Genomic DNA, 14,981 nt, shown 5'->3' with positions numbered 1-14,981 from the left:
GGTCGAGGTGGTAGGTGCATTAATGTCAGCGTCTACAAACAAGAGATGCCATGAATGGACATGCAGAGGATTTACAGCAAGGTGAAAAGTTGCACTCAAGAACAAGAAGGCCAGATTAGACTCTGGCATTTAAACATCTAAACAAGCCAACAGTTAATGAAATACTTTTGTTAAATCTGTGAATTGGAACCTGAAAGTTTGCACTTCAATCACATCTTGATTGTTTTATTTAAAATCCAGTGTAGTGATGTACCAAGGCAAAACCTCAAAAAACTGGCCATTCTCTAAAAATGTATGGACCTAATTGTAAAAAAAGAGCATGACATATATTGTATGTGTCTGTGTGTAACTTGTATATGCTATATTCTATTGGATTATTCTTCACCTATGTGACAACTCAACTGAGCATCCATGGCTATAGTGCATAAATCTCGAAGGGAATATTTGCAGGGGCAGAAACCAGTCAGGTGAGGGTCACGACCTGAGTGGTAAAGTAGCTTCATGGGGAGCAGGTGTGCAAGAGGGCAGACTCAGAAAATGCTGGTTCTTTGTGTGCCGTGCCCTTCTTGTTCCTGGGACTGACTGTTCTGTACACTTGTTTTCAAGAGTCATTAAAAATTGAACGCCTGTGGAACTTGTTAAATGTCTAAGTGTTTTTAGAGTTATGTAGTGACAGTAAGACAGAGTGAGTGCTGAGCACCTCAGCTTTGGAAGTCTTAAAGGATTGTTGGAAACTGTGGAGTTGACTACGGTGAGAAGCGCTCACAACGAAACTCAACTTACATCAACACTTTGCTTTGTGCATTTTTATAAATTACTAACAGTTATTTGTAATTTAATAATATAAAAATATTAACCTTAACCCCTGGAGGTTACTTGCTCTTGTTCGATGTGCTTCAGATTGTTATTTGACGCCAACCAATAAATTGAGAATACAAATTTGTTATAAGCTGAACAGCGAAGGGGGATGTTATTTTTAAATGCCAAGCAGTGACACAGTTAAATGCTTTGCTTTGTTTTAGGTGAGACTGGTTTGGTTACTGGGAGTCCACTCAGTTACAGTGTTGGTTTTTGGCTAGCATTGTTCTTTTCAAAGGTAAAATACCATCAGTGTTCCACCAGTGGGCGGCTGGCTTCCTGGCTGTGGTACAACTGTCTGTCCTCTCCCCTGTAGTCTCTTAGACTTTTAGTGTTTGTTCTCTGGAGCTGACTTGACAAACAAAAGGTTTATATTCTGCATTACTCATCAAGCAATTTGATACCTCGTTTGATACCTTGATGTATTACCTAACATCCTCAAATTATATTTTGCAAAACACCTTCAATATATTAATGTGAAAATCCTGAAAGAACTGTATAATGCCTCAGGCTGGTATGCATGTGTATCCTTGCATTCAAGGCAAATGAGACAAACAAAATAAATGCCTTCTCAGTTGTGCAGATCAAGGCCAAAAACATCCACAGGCTGACTTTAATAGTCTATTAGACTTTATGTTTTGTCATCACTGGACAAAAGAAATCAATAATAACCTTTCAGCACAGTTTAATTTAAGTGCTCTGAGAGGGAAGTAGACTGGCGCACCTCCTTGAGGCTTTGTTTTCATGCTTGTAGCCTGTGAGGGACACAGATCTTATACACTTGATCAGAGAAACTGGATCAGGTAAGTAGCTTAAAATAGTAAAAAGAGCAAAGCAGTTCATGCAGAGAAAAGGCTATGGTGGTGCAATGGGTTTAGGGCAGAGGAATTTCACCCCTGTGAAGCCATGAATTCGGGTTTGGCTTTCTGATTCCATAAGAAGCAGGTGGGTATGCCTGTGGTCATGTCATTAGTGGGGCTTACAAGAAAGAGGGATGAGCTTCGGTAAGGGTCTGTCTCTTTTTTAGATTCTGGGTGTTTGTTAGTTTTTTGCCTCCTTTTTTTGCACCTTGAATTTATTGCTCGAATCCAGGTAGATAGATCAATATGTATATACATACTATAAAATGGGCTACATCCCCACATAAAATTTCAGTGCCAAATGATAAATGTCTGGATGCAGAGCACATTTTAATTTACACCTACAGCGACAAAACAAAAGCAGTGAATGTGGAGAGCAAAACAAACTGTTCTAATGGTTCATTATCTATTATCACCAGGTGGCAAAATCCCACTCTTGCTCCTAGGTTAACAGTGACATCAGCTCTGAAGTGGTCCAGAGGCTCATTAAATCAGAGGAAACAGGCTCCTCTGGTAAATACAGCTGCCGCCCACCACCAGCACAAGCAACACACTGATATATAGTTCATTTCTATAGTTCCTTCCACAGGAAGCAGTGTTAAAGGTCCTGTGTTTACATAATGCTTTCTTCATACTGTAGTCCTTAGGGGACTAATCGGGAGGATAACCACTGAATATATACATATGTGGATTTATGTAAAAGGCACTATTTTGAAACCGTGCTTAGTGACATCTCATCTGTTGTATGTCGAAGGCAAATATTTTCCTGAAGAAATAATAATACACTCGAAACACACTCAGCTGCAATCAATCTTTCCATTGTTATGATAGATGTTTGCTTTGTTCTTTTCCTCCTTGTGCCGCCTTCTTTGCACTGCAATTTCCTGTGTTTTTCACACTGACTTCCAGCATCTGTCAGTAGGTGTGTGTTTGTTGTTTTCAGTTAAAGGTGGGCATACATGTGGGTGCAGGGTTGGTGGTCATCTAGTTTTGCGAGCTTATGATAGACTTAGCCTTTGTTTGAAATACACAACATTGTATTGTCAATGAGGTCTATGAGGAATCTAATCCCTTTCTTTAATCATAAGAGAGTTGGCTGGTTGTCATATTGCCGAATGCTTGGGCCCAGAAATACTTTCAAAATAATGCAACTGGAGAGATTGCTGCAATATTTTGGATATTAAAGATTATAAAATTATGAAAGTTAATTCTGGTAATAACTTCATATTTGTGATTTAAATTGAACGATTCAGTATTGTGCAACTTTGAGCGGTGCATTTATACCATCACTATTTTTGATGTTTTGAAACCTCACATGACAGGTTAGGGGTGGATCTGAATGAGCAACCATGGGACACTGCAGACATATGGTAGCATCACATCACAAACTAGGAAACTTAACCTTACTATGCTTTATCTTTCTTTTTTACTCTAACCTGGACCATCATTTACAAAAATCAACAGGATGGATTGATTAAATAAGACGTAACTACCAACTGAGACCAGGAAAAGGTTCACTAAGCTCATCGAAGGAAGCCAAAGAGGTTTCCCACAGACTTCCCTGCAATCTCTGTTGTTTTTGTAATCTGAGGAGTCGCCCCCTGCTGGCTATTAAGAACACTACACATTTAAGATGCTTCCACAGTGAATAAAACTGACATTTCCATTCACAGATATATTTAGTTGTTTTTAATGCTAATTATGTCTCTTGAACAATGTTGCTGATCTGAGCTGAACTTCTAAATGTAATTATTACTTCTTCAGTGTTGTTAGCATTGTTGTAGACTGCTCTCGCTGGCTTTAATTTTATGCTCTAACAATTGAAAACAGACATAACGGTAAAATTTTTATGCTGCACATTTTACCCTTGATATGATATTGACATGATGAAATTTCTGCAATAATTCTGTATCTTTACTACATTCTTGCTGCAAATACAGAATGTGACATAAATGTGACTTTTCCTGCAGTGTGACAGGTGTCATTTGAGGGTCATGTGACATCCACATAAATATTTCTGCATTTATTGTTGTGGCAGAGGAGTGGGTGACTTCTGGAGCACACAACAGCTAATTTAATTTGCCCTTCTTGATTTTTCTAACCCACGGTTATGCTTAAATTCATCAGCCCATGCTACTCTGAAGCGACAAACCACAGCAAGCCTTTGTGGTGCTATGGCTGATAATGCTGTAAGACTAATAGATCTTATCTACCACTGTTTCCTCCGCTTTTCAATTTATTTTTGGCTATCACAGAAGCAGTAAGAACTTGATGGTGCGAAGATGTTCACCCACAATGGCGCTTTTTTTTCCTTTTTCTTTTTTGCATCTTGTTCCTGTGTTTCAGTGAAGTGCTACCAGTAAGTCAAATTACAAAGACCTCTGTTATGATGGACTCTCACATTTCACATGCACTCACTGCGTGGACGCCTCAGGAGAATAAAAATGGCATCAGGAGTTTTATCTCGGGAATCATCATTTAAATGTGCAGTTTTCAAGAGTGAAGCAGGGGAGATGTCCCCTGCAAAACCTGGAAAACATGCATTTGTCCCTCTCAGTAAAAACATGAAAGCAGCAGAAGACATGTATTTGTGCTATTAAAGTTTATAAAAAAATAAACACACATCCACAATAAATTGACACCGAAAAAAATAAAAGTAAATTGTCTGTATTCCAGTTCTGCACTCAAGAATACAACTAAAATTGCCAGAACATCAATTTGTTTTGTATGATTATATGATTAAGACTTACAGTCAGTAACTTAGATTCATTCCAAATGTACTTATTGTGTTTACAGTAAGTTATGGTAATAAGTTGAAAAATCATTTTCCCGGCAACTTGGATAAAATCAGACCTTTTATGTCAGAGGAATCATGTCATCCCTGCAGCATTCAGTTGTGTGTCAACACAATTCCAAAGAGGAAAGACATCAGCAACCATCTTAGAGAAGCGCCTATTGCTGCCCATCAATCTGGGAAGAGTTATAAACATTTTCAAATAATATGAGGTCCATTATTATGCACCGAGAAAGAGTCTTTACAAGTGAAAAGTACTGAAGATGATCTTCCCAATATGTCCTGGCAAATTTGCCTCAAGGTCAGACCATGTAATGTTCAGAGATATTGTAAAAACCTACAAGCTACATCCCAGACATCCCTCAGGTAGTATGTTAGATGTTACAGTTAATCACAGTCTAATTAAAGGCAAGACAAAATAAGTATTTTTTTTTTTTATGTTGACAAATGTTGGCAAGAGAAAGCCTCAGTTTTATGAGGACAGACTAGACCAACGTGGAAATGCTGTAATTGAAGGCCCCTCCCTGAGCTAAATTACCCCTGGTGTTATCTAAAACCTGCTGGACACTGGCCCTTGAGGCCTGGAGTTCGACACCCCTGCTGTAGGGTCTTTACCTTACAGCAGGGGTGGGCGAACTCCAGCCCTTGAGGGCCAGTGTCCTGCAGGTTTTACATGTCCTTGATCCAACACAGCTGATTTAAATGGCTAAATTACCTCCTCAACATGTCTTGAAGTTCTCCAGAGGCCTGGTAATGAACTAATCATTCGATTCAGGTGTGTTGGCCCGGGGTGATCTCTAAAACCTGCAGGACACCGGCTCTCGAGGACTGGAGTTGGCCTTCTCTGCCTTACAATATAAAATGCTTTGAGGCAAATGTTGTGATTTTGTGCTATATAAACAAAATTGAGTGAACTTGAATTAAATTAATGGACAGTGCCACATTTGATGAAAACCAAGCAGGATATCACCAGAACCACTTCATACCATCTGTCAATGGTCAGTGCAAAGAGGAATGATTTGGGTTTTTTCTGCAGCCATGGGGCCGGGGCATTTTCCACCCCCCAGTCATTGAGTTGACGACTCCTCTCTGTACTAAAGTATGCTACAGTCAAATTTCAGGGCATCTGAAGCTTGGCTAAATTGAGTCATCAAACAGGACAATTACCCCTAGGCTAGCTGCAAATCTACAAAAGAATTGCCTAAAAAGAAAAGAATTAAGGTGTTCCAATTGTCCAGTCAAAGTTTAGACCTCAAAATGATTAAAATGCTGTGGTGGGACCTTAAGAGGGTTGTACATTAAGAAATACCTGCAGCCTCAATGAACTGAAGCAATGTTGTAAAGAAGAGTGGGCCAGAATTCTGATTACGACTTACAGTCATGCAAAAACAATTACTTGAAATTACTGCTGCTAAAGGTTTTTCTGTAAGCTGTTGAGTATGTGCGTAGTTTTCATTTAATAAATAATGAAACAGTGCAATATTTAATGTGTTGTTATTCATCTAAGGTTGTATTTACAATTTTAGAACCTGGTAAAGACCAGAGGAAACCTTAGAGAATATACTTTCTTTTTCACATGACTGTTCGCTGATATTAGCATGTTAGCCCTGTCATAACTGCCAGTGTGCAGATATTATCATTTAGTCAAACCTGCTTTCTGCCTATCCGTAAAGAGCTGGGTATATAATTGTGAATGGAGCCTTTTGAAAATTTTGTTCATCTGCCCGCAAACTACATTAAATCATTAATGTTTTTGGGATGACCTTGTTCAGCACGCTCTTCAATAAATTCAAAGGCTGAATTTTGGTGTGGACTATACTTAATTGTACCGTATTTGATTCCTTTACAAGAAAAAAAATATTTGAACCGCTTTCACAGCTTTTTAAATTAGTTCCTTTTTCAATTTATTACATTTTTGTATTATAATTTTAATTATTGAACTTTATGAATTTGTGTCATAAAAAAGGAATCGTCTTTAGTGGTGAAAAACTGGCAAAGAGGGGTGAAAAAAACCTGTCAAGTTGAAAACTGACACCACAGACGTCCTGTTACTTCATCTCACTTATACATCAAATCCAAGAGCTAATTTACATCCAGCGGAAACATGAATATGAGTGAAAAATCTGGGAAAAAAAAAAAAAAAAAATCTAAGTGGTTGTGCAACCTCCCCAAGAGAGAGCTGGTAGACAAACAAAACCAAAGCACCACCACTAAATCTTCAGTTTCACATTCATCGATTAAATATTGATATCTGATCAGCTGCATTTTAAATGCCTTTCAATGTGTTCAATAATTACAGAGACAGTGACAAGAACAGCATTGAATAATGATATTTCTCTAACAAAGTTTGAGCAAGACAAAAAATAGATAAGTAAATGCATTTTTCATTCATTTTTTTCCTGTAATTAAGCAAGTGACATTTAATAGAATGACATTGTTGTAATTTGCTAATAATAGCCATCATCACAGAGACATCACAGAGACGTGGGACCCCATTAAATGGCACACAACAGAGCAGATAGAGTATTGGCTGCACAGATTGCGCTGAGAGGAGAGGCTGTTATTTTGCACAGCTATAATCAAAGCCATAGTGATCAACAGACCTGCTGAGTTATAAGCTGACATCTCCTTAACACTAACAGCAGACGTTGGCTCTTGGCGCTTAAAGTAGATTTAGAGAAAAGCAGAGTAGAAGGAGAGAGAGAGAGTGGAGGAAAGAGGAGAACGACTTTTTGGCATCTCTGTGCTTTCCCCCAGTAATTTGAATTTTTTTAATCACTACGCGTTTCTATGAAGCCTAACCACGCAAACAAAGAGGCTTCAAACAATGCAAAAAACCAAGAGAAGACCTTGGATCTGGCCTTGCTGAATTAATGAACCACAACTAATTGGGTATTCAGTTACTCTAAGCCCTTTGCCAAACAGGTCATATTCAGTATTCAGCCCAACAGGAGTGGTTAATCCCCACCATTGACTTTAATCTAATTAGAAAACAGATCTTGTGTATTTTTTAGTAAAAAACACACTAATTTGTTTTCAGTCTGTTGCATAAAAAAGCATCCAAAGAGACCAGTTTCATAAGATGGATCTCCCCTGCTGTTGGCGGATGGAAATACAGCGTTTACCCTTATAAAAATACAAATCCATCAAACTGCATGTGCATCGCATGTTCATACATACTACATTTACACTCTTCAGCTCATGCCTCAACTCCGTCACATAGCAACAATTTGGTCTCCATAGAAACTGAATTAAATTTATAACAAAGGATATTTATAACAAACTTTCATCAACAAATTCCCTGAATAGAAAATGCTATTCTAGCAAAGCTTATTCTTTGTGTTTGTTTTTGTACTAATCGAGGGACTGCCTGAGATGTTCTAGTTGTTCGTTTCAGGTATAACAACACTAAAATAGCAACTTGGAACGTAATAATGGTAAGTTCATTCATTCACTTCAGATGCTGGAAAAACACCACATTACCTGCTCCAGAGCTTTTTTAAAAAAAATCATGCAGGTAAATATATATATGCTTTTTTGCTGCTGAATGCCCTTTATTTTAAATAGATAAAACTTGTATGAAAAAAATGGATTTTAAAACTTTATTTAGGGAGGAATCATAAAACTTTTTAAGCATTTTCAACATGTTGTTTTAATCAGATTTGACTGGGGTTTACATACAGGTATTTTTTAATGTCCTAATGACACCTGAAACTACAGTTATAGCTTTCCTTATAGTTTCATAATAACCCAGAAAACATAAAGCTGAACAAAAACTCAATTTAAACAAAATACATTTAGATCTGATTTTACAGTCTGCCTAAATGGATGGAGTTGCCTATTTTTTTTATTGGTAAATCAAATGTGGATGTTCAATATTTTATTGCTCTAAGCTTGTTAAAAGATTCTCCAGACTAAGAAGCAGAGAAGTTAATTATTCAACAGACTAAATAGATTTGCTGGGACTTTACTTCGCACTGGACTCATTACTTCACAGTGGCATATTACTCCCCGGAGCCTGAACAGATACCGTTTTTAACACAATAGTCTTCAGCTCTGGTCTTTGAGATTCAGTTCTTGTCTAGTTTAATAGTTTAATAATTATAGCCACCCTACATATCGATTTAAACTGTTCTGTTATTGCATAGTTAGAATGGAGATCAGCAAGGCTTGGAGTCCTGAGTCATGTTCATTGATCATGCAAACAAAAGGAAAGCTATTATAATAACTACAAAAAAGTCTAATGATTCAGTATCTCTATGAAATTTTCTTTTCACACCCTACTTCAGACACTATAGACTATAGACGCTGTAGACAGGATATCAAGTCCACTCTGCATTTGCTTTATATTTCTTTGAATGACTGGTTCTTTATAGAAGCTTCATAGGTATATCTGTAAACAAAAGTCTCAGTAATCTGAGAGATCTTTCAAACCATTTTCAAGATGATGTACAGTACATGTTTCTCGTTTTCACAACTCTCCCGGTGACCAGATGACAGTGTCTCTGCAGGGATGCGCCCTGCTGCTGTCCATGAAGCCAAAGGTCATCAGCTGCTCACCGTCAGCAGGATGAGAGTCTTAAAAACTCGCTGCACAGTGGGAACTCTCACTTTCCTGTGGAGTGATTAACAGGAAAGCAACTTTTTTTTTCTTTTTTGTTGCTGAGGAATCATGAATGAAAGCAGAGCTGAGGAAGAACGAATAACTTTACAGTCACTTGTGTAATAGTTGCATCCACTGCTGAAATAACTGAAATGGCTGTAGTGAAAACTTATGTCAACAAGAGGGAGGAACAGGGGTGAAGAGTGGAGGAAGGTGCATACAGGTGGACTAAATTGTATGTCAAAGGTGCAATCTGAAACAGATAGGAGGCTGTACGGTGGTGGCAGAGGGAATGTTGCATATATTGGACAAAGGAATTTTAATGTGGAGCTGCCAGGGACAAGGAAAAGAAGAGCACCACAGCGTTGGTTTACTGATGTCATAAAGGAAGACAGAGAGTTGGTGTGACTGAAAAGGATGGAGGATGAGGTGGTTAGACTCTGATGGTGCGTCTCAGCAGAACTGAGCCCCAGCTGTGAAAGGGATTAGAGCAGGACCCCCTGGAGCCTAGATGCTGGTGGTGGAGATGAAGGTGGCTTGAATGGAGCCTGACTGAAGAGATGGGGAGGAGGAGGATTGCACAAAGGCGTCTGCAAAGGAGAATGACAGTGAGATTTAAAGTAGGCGGTGTGGATGCCGATTGGCTTGGAGAAGGCTGGGAGAGGGTGATTGGACTAGACCAGTGATGAAACAAACAGTTTGACAGCGTGGGAAAGTCGAAGAGATCAAGCTTAGATTTAGCCAGCAGCACCTGCGAGCGGAGAGATGTGAGGCCACAGATCTTCCTCATTGAACCTACATATAATATACATTTAGTTTGCGTGGTTTGGTAAGTTTAATTAATTTGTTTAAACACTGTTTTATAAGCTCCATCGATTCCTTGTTGCTGAACCTCTCTGGTGTTTCTCCAGTCCATTCAAGTTAAACATAGGAGAACCCAGGGGGAAGCTGGCTGAAATTTCCATTGCATGTCCATTTCATTTCTTAAAGTAGCTCACTGTCATTCCTCCACACATATTTTTAATGGACAAAAGAGAAATTAAAATGAAATCCAGACACAGTGGCTACTAAGAGGTAACCTTATATTAAAAATTGGATCCAAGGTATCCCCAGAGTCAGAGAGCGTAATAACTCTGTGACTGTCAACAGTATTTTCAAAATGTTATGCTTATTTAATATGAAGCTGCAGTGGAAAACTATTGTGACCTCAACTCTACTTATTGGCCTTATTGGCCTTTGACTGTGTGGAAGGGTGTGTGTTCTCACTTGATTGCAGTTTTCCGGTAATGCATGACTTCATCTGTTTTCATTACTCAGTAATAAAACGGCAAGTCTTTGTCTTCTTCGCTTTTCAGCTGCTCCCTTTAAGGAGTCACCACAGTGAATCATCTGCCTTCATATGATCAGCATCCTCTTCTATCGCACCATCAGAATACTTTAGTAATCCGTAAGGAAATTTGGCTGTTTTACTTATCAGCCTTTGTTTCTGTGTCTGTCCTTGTCTCATCTGTTTAGTTATTATCTATCTGTCTTATCTCCTTATCCAGCCTTATCCCATGATGCATTGAGTATTTCTTCTTCAGTCACCTTTCTCACTCACCTTGTGTTAACAGACCTCTCTGCAATGAATCATACCTGTTATTAATCTCTGGCTCTCTTCCACAGCATGTCTTTATCCTGTCTTCCTTCTCTCACCCCAACCAGTCACGGCAGATGGCCCCGCCCCTCCCTGAGCCTGGTTCTGCCGGAGGTTTCTTCCTGTTAAAAGGGAGTTTTTCCTTCCCGTTGTCGCCAAAGTGCTTGCTCATAGGGGGTCATTTCATTGTTGGGTTTTTCTCTGTATGTATTATTGTAGGGTCTACCTTACAATATAAATCACCTTGAGGTGACTGTTGTTGTGATTTGGCGCTGTATAAATAAAATTGAATTGAATTGAATCACCTCAGTCTCGTCTGTGTGTTTGGGATACTTTCATCCTTGTGCCAAGTTGGTATGTCTGCCCCTGTTGTTACTCAGATTTAGTTCACCTGTGTTCCCAGGTGTGTTCCATCTCTCTGATTACATCATGTACGTTTAAGCCTTCTGTTTCTCCTTATCATATGTTCTGATCTCTCTCATCTCTCCTCTAGTTTTGTGTCCAGTATTTCATTTATAGCTTCCTAGTTAAGTTCCTTGTATTCTGTCTCTTGTAAGCCCCCAAAATAAAGCTGCCTTTAAGTTTAGTCATGCTTCCGAGTCCTAAATCTGCCTGCTTCACACATCACATCCGGAAACTAACATTCAAATCATATTAACTCTGACAGTCACACAGCAATGTCGGGAAGCATGGTTCATTAGTGTTATTAGTTCCGAATGGGGTTTTCCATCTGTAACACGACATGAAAAATGTCTACATCTGGCAGTTTTATCCAATTTATGGCTTAGAAATGTATTGTAGAATTAGTTTAGGTTTTTCAGGGGACAACAAAATCGCACTGATGATGGAGAGGTTTCAAAAACTCACAAAAACCCATGTATCAAATATGATACACTTGGCATTATAGGGGTTAACATCTGGCTTGCTGTATTAGAAAGAACCTCAACATTTTGCAAGTATGCAATAATCTTGTAATAATTTTTGCAGTTGTGAAACCATTGACAATTATCTCTAATAGGGCCATATATTCTAACATTTTCTCATAATTTACTTCACTGGAAACAGTTTTGGCATAAACAGTACTCTATAGACAATTCTGATGTTTCTTCCTGTATATTAGCCCGCTAATGGCATTGCATTAACAGAGGTTTCGGTGCTAGCATTAGCCTTCTAGGGGACTAGGGGAATTATGGATAAGGTTATGCGGGTCAAACTGAACATTTAATCTCTGGAGAGGAAGCTGGGAAGAGAAAAACAGCTCGTTCACAGCAAAAATGCAGCTAATAACGCGGCGATGAAAGAAGAATTCATCATTCTGTTACAGCAAAGGCATCGTCTTGGGTTAATCATTTGCTTGGCTTTGACCCTTTGCTATTTTTGGTGCCCAATTGTGAGCTCCTGACTTATGGCCATGTGTGCTGCCAATACAGAGGCTATGACAGAACTATGGTGTCTGTGTTTTCGACTCTGTGTTATGTGAAGGAGTGATATAATTGCACTCTGTCATCAAACAGCTGCAGCTAGCTCCCCAGTGCTGGATTCTTACAGATCCTCACAGTCTCATGTCGGCTTTATAAGGTCTTGTGAATGCTGGACAATTTATTTTAAACTGTGTATTATTGCTAATACAAAAGCTGAAAACACAGAGAATAAGGTTATATTTTAATTGCGATCTCACTGTGAAGCTGTAATGAATTCCTAACACGATTCTTTTGTTCTGCTCTTCTTCTGTCGGTTCACAGATTTCTTTGAATATTTTTAACAGCGTTTCTAAATTAAAAAAATTAACTGAACTTAATACCAATCTAATAATTCTGTTTTCAGACAGCGACTTTACTTCTGCATGACTACAGAAGGAATAAACAATGACTGGAAGTCAGCACAGCTAATCTATGATTTGTAAGCAATATTTTCACTTTTCAAACTGACTTCAAGCTGACTGTGTTCCCATTTACAAACATATTTAACACATAATCACCAAGCTTGTCATTAAACAAAAGCCATTCAGTAGTTCAGATGGTGTTTTTCTAACCTGTCACAATCCATAGCTTTTCTCAGTTTTTTTAGTTTTATAACTAGAGATGAAATAATGCTTTGTGTTACTGCAAGGCACTTACGGGGAAAATGATTAATTTAATTTGTAAAATTAATCTGAATCAAATCTAATCTGAGAGAAATTACCCTATTTACTGGACTCGCAGAGGGTTTGCAGATCTTTAATTAGGTACTCAGATTTAATTATTCCTAGAGGTACTGTGCTGTGTGTCAGGTACATATACACTCAGTTGCCAGTAGGTACAGTTTAGACCCACTTTTGCCTTCACAATCACGTAATTCTTCGTGGCATAATTTTAACTAAGTGCTACAAACATTTCTGAGAGTTGTGGTCCATATTGATAGGAGGGAGTCACACAGTTGCTGCAGATTTGTCAGCTGCATATCCATGATGTGATTGTCCCATAGAGATACAATGACTGTGGAGGGCATTTGAGTACAATGAACTCATCGTCATGTTGAAAAAAAAAAAAAAACAGATTTAGATGGACTTAACTGAACAACATGTTGCATTAAACTGGTGGAAACAGCCATCAAAAGATGGGCATAATGAGGTGAGAAAGGGTACTACTATGCTACTTTATGCTTAGTTGCTACTAAAGTAGCATTAAAGTGTGCCAAGAACCAACAACCTGATCCCTGATGCAAGCCAGGATGGAGCCATGCTGTCATGTATGTACCATCCATATGTCTCAGCAGAAACACTCAGGACAGGCGATGTTTTTCCAATCCTCTATTTGTCCAGTTTTGGTGAGCCCTTGTGAACTGTAGCCCCAGTTTTCCGGTCATAGCTGACAGGAGTGGCACCCGGTGTGGTCTTCTGTTTCTCTAGCCCAGTGTTTCCCAACCACTGAGCCGTGGCACATAGGTGTGCCGTGAGAAATGATCACGTGTGCCATGGAAGATTATTTGGTTCCACCTGATTAGTAATCTAAGCGAGAGGCATGAGTAATGGGCAGAATAATGACCTTCTCTTCTACTAGAGGGCAGTACAACTACCTGCTCTAATTAAATGGATTGCCAACTGCCAGTAAAACAGAAGAAGACGCAGAAGAAATTACATAATAGTCATGCTGTGAGTGAGACAACGCAGTGTGTAATAGCAATGGATAAATATTTGAAAAGAAAAAGTAGTCAGTCTGACCTGGGTCCTGGAGAAAATTCTGACTGAGATGAAGGCCCTAGCGTGAGTAGAAGAAAGCAAAAAATACTGGGGGTATACTGGACAAACTGAGCCAATTGCTATGCCTGGTGCATGCCTTCTTGTTTGGTGGTGTGCCGTGTGATCTTTCTAATGTGAAATATGTGCCGTGGCTCCAAAAGGTTGGGAAACACTGCTATAGCCCATCTGCTTCAAGGTTTGATGTACTATGTGTTCAGAGATGCTCTTCTGCATAGTTGCTTGTAAGTAGTGATTACTATTTCCTTTCTCAGCTTAAAGCAGTTTGGCCATTCCCCTCTGACATCTGGCAACAACAAGGCATTTTCACCAAAAAAACCGCTTCTCCCTGGTTATTTTCCCCTTCTTCAGACCATTCTCTGTAAACTTTAGAGAACTTCCAGTAAATCCACACTTTCCTAAATATTCCAGCAGCCGAAGCATATTTAGCATACCTTTTTCCCTCATTTGGATGTTTGGTTTGAACGTCAGCAGGTCATCTTGACCAAATCTACACATTTAAATGGACTGAGTTCCAGCCATGTGATGATCAAATATGTGCACGAAGAAATATTGAACAAATAAATAATAATAACAAAGTGGCTCAACGAGTCTTTGACAGGGCGGCAAGTGGGTTAGAGTCATCAAACTGTCATGTTCAGCTTGAGCAGGTTGTTCTCTCCCCTGACTGACAGAAGACGTCTCACTCTGGACTTTCAGTAAGATTTGTGCTCCAGTACTCCCCTATCAGCCCGTCGAGTGAAAAGTGACATGTAAATTGCATATAAAATTTACTACTGCAGAATGTGAGGGTAACATGGTCGCTGTTAATCAGTGGAGATTGTAAAGTGATATGATGTACAGATGTATTTTTCTGTGAAGGGGAGATAGTTTCACTTTGAGCAGCGTGTGACTTGAATTTAAAAATCAATGTTTATACCAAAGGCAGCACTAAGAGAGTAGTTTTCACATCTCACTGCACATGCTCATTCTGTTTATTTTAAATTTGTTATCTT

The 14,981-nt window shown here is 38.9% G+C and overlaps 1 long non-coding RNA gene across 1 annotated transcript; it reads left to right on the top strand.

Moving 5' to 3' along the window:
* Positions 1-619: 619 nt before the first annotated feature.
* Positions 620-3,544, top strand: LOC120435157. Its single transcript, XR_005609555.1, has 3 exons — positions 620-751; positions 2,138-2,231; positions 3,183-3,544. It is a non-coding gene; the product is annotated as an uncharacterized LOC120435157 (long non-coding RNA).
* The last annotated feature ends 11,437 nt before the right edge of the window (positions 3,545-14,981 follow it).

The sequence above is a fragment of the Oreochromis aureus genome, linkage group 20, assembly GCF_013358895.1.
Source record: "Oreochromis aureus strain Israel breed Guangdong linkage group 20, ZZ_aureus, whole genome shotgun sequence".
NCBI classification, from domain to species: Eukaryota; Metazoa; Chordata; class Actinopteri; order Cichliformes; family Cichlidae; genus Oreochromis; species Oreochromis aureus.
This window is presented reverse-complemented; position numbering and strand designations above follow the sequence as displayed.